General features: G+C 38.7%; 1 protein-coding gene across 1 annotated transcript in view; it reads right to left on the bottom strand.

Annotated features, from left to right (window-relative positions):
• Nucleotides 1–2,190, bottom strand: part of MAP3K13 (mitogen-activated protein kinase kinase kinase 13) — a 146,865-nt gene extending 144,675 nt beyond the window's left edge. Inside the window, exon 1 of the mRNA XM_012806923.2 lies at nucleotides 2,031–2,190. The gene's annotated coding sequence lies outside the window, so the exon portion shown is untranslated. The remainder of the gene's footprint in view (nucleotides 1–2,030) is intronic.
• Between the last annotated feature and the right edge of the window lie 291 nt (nucleotides 2,191–2,481).

Here is a 2,481-nt window from a genome sequence, read left to right on the forward strand (position 1 = left end):
TGGAATAAAGTACTGTTTTAGTGAGGGCAGCCTGGGAAGGCATCTCTGAGGAGGAGGCATATGAGTAGAGATTTGAAGGAAGGCAGGGAAGAGGTTTCTAGGCAGCAAAGGTCCTAAGTCAGAAAACCAGCTTGATGTGTTCAAGAAATAGCAAAAAGCCCTGTGCAGCTGGAGTGACCTGAGCGAGGAGAACACTAGTAGGCAACGAGGTAAAACGTGGTCAGAAGCCGATCGTGCAGGGCATGGACAATGGTCTGGATGTTACAAGCAGCTACTAGAGGTTTAAAAATAATCCCAAAGGGACTGGTTATGATTCAGCCAGTACACACCTGGATGGCCTTCCAGGTCATTAAATGACTAAAATATTTCAAATTTATTGAGGAAATAGCTGTTCTCCTAGTAACAGTGTCACCTGTCATGCTGGCTTCTCTCCTAGGATCCCTTTTCCCCACCTACTTCTGCTCCATGGCCCAGCAGAAGCTATTACTTGGAGATGTTTATCAGCTCAGGAACCCAGAATCAGAGAGACTCCATGAGACTCTGCAAGACTCCACAATTCAAAGGGGGAGTAGGGGTTTTCACTTCATTACAGCCCCAAAGCCTGCTTAGCACAGTGTGTTCTGGGCTTCCACCTCCCTAAGAGTCAGCTGGAGCCCAGTACCACCATCTGGGCTCTCGCACAGCAAAGCAGGAATAAGAAGGAGGATAAAGAAATAGACTGAATATCCCTGAGGTCTGAGGTGAATTCAGAGGAAGGGGAAACCCAGTGACCTTCTGTATAAACAACCTTTCTTTTCAGCGCTTCTGAGCAATTCGAAAGGCTCAGGCTAAGAGCCAGCCTTTAGAACTTTTAAGTATTAATCCCATCAAACTTTATTTCTGTATTCAAAACTCATAAAATTATCATGTACCGGGAGTCATTTTTTAAATACATTGTGGTAGAAGGGAAATAGAAAATCTCAACACCAAGTGCAACCTTAACTTTCTCATAGCTGCACTCCATAAAGTCAATATGTTTGTGTAACAATGTGTAGTTCCTGGATCCTAATCTCTACACAGAGGAGAACAGCTGAAACATGGCAACTCTAATTTCAAATATGAAACATTTTACGTACCACAGTACAAGGAATTTAGTGTGAAAAATCAGTACAGATGTTAGAATCTTTTAAAAAAAGAAAAACCAGGTTTCTCTTAAGTTGCATAAAATTTCTCAGGCTGCTTGCCACCTTGATCCGTTTCACAAAGTTCCTTCTCTGAAAATAACATTCTGCCGGCTCTTAAATCTAGGAACTCAACATCTTGTTATGGTGTATTAAATTCGACTTTATTCTCATTTATTTAATTTCTTTGACCATCAAAAACCGTCAGTTTTATTATCTGAGAGACTACTAAATGTTTGCTAACATAAATTGATACCATGAATCTATTAGGGGTGGGAAACTTTTGGCCTCAAGGCTACCTGCGGCCCTCCAGATCCTCAAGTGTGATTCCTCCACCCAATCCAAACGTTACAAATCTATAAAAGGAATTGTTCTGTAAAATTTGGATTCAGTCGAAAGGCCATAGTCAGGGATCCACAAGGCCACATTTGGCCTCAAGTGCAGAAACCTAAGTACTACTTAGAAAAATATCAGTCTCTAGGCACTAGTTGTATATTCACTCATTTTTAATTTCTAACTATAAACATCTTCACCCAACGTAAGTAATTTTAAAAAGACATTAAAAATCACTCCACTCAAACAGGACTGGTCTTAGCAGAATACTTGCTCCAAAACTTCATGGCTTTCCTTTTCCTTTTTAAAAATAAAACTACTTGTGAATATTGAAACTTTTTTTTTAATATATACTTTTTTCTTTTTTTATTCCATCCTCCTGTCTACAGGCAGAAAGAAACTTTAAGTTGGTCTAGTACACAAGATTTAGAGCCAGGTAGAAACTTGATTTAATCTTATGTGGAAATTATTCTCATAGTCATTATTACATTAAAATGTCATAATAGTTAAAAAAAAAAAAAAAAAAAAACTACTTACCTAGACCTGAAGTCTGGACAGCATGAAACTACTGGACAGCGTGAAACTGCTGGGCAGCCGACTGTTTACTCACAGACTAAACTTTGTTCCCTTCCTGGCTGTTTCTGGATTTGCTGATACACATTTACAGTGGCCTTGGAAGCTACCACCCAACCAAGCAAGGTGGGAGGGTTTGTTAATTTAACTCTTGTTTGATAACCGCTTATCAGCAACTTTTCAAAGGTCAAGTTAAATGTGTTTAAAGAGACAAATGTAAGAAAGATTATAGGAAAAGCCTGAAAAATCTCATAATCTCTCATGGCTGGGCTTTAGTTTTAGAAGGGATTTGTTTCCCATATGTTCCCAGAAAAAAAAAAGAAAAGGAAAAAGTAACATTTCTATGAGTTTCAAATATGTTGCCTTCTTTTTATAAAAGTTTCCCTTTCTCTTCAGAATCTATAAATGGTGCAAT

This window comes from Otolemur garnettii, unplaced genomic scaffold, assembly GCF_000181295.1.
Source record: "Otolemur garnettii isolate 467f Iridium unplaced genomic scaffold, OtoGar3 scaffold00060, whole genome shotgun sequence".
Taxonomy (NCBI): Eukaryota; Metazoa; Chordata; class Mammalia; order Primates; family Galagidae; genus Otolemur; species Otolemur garnettii.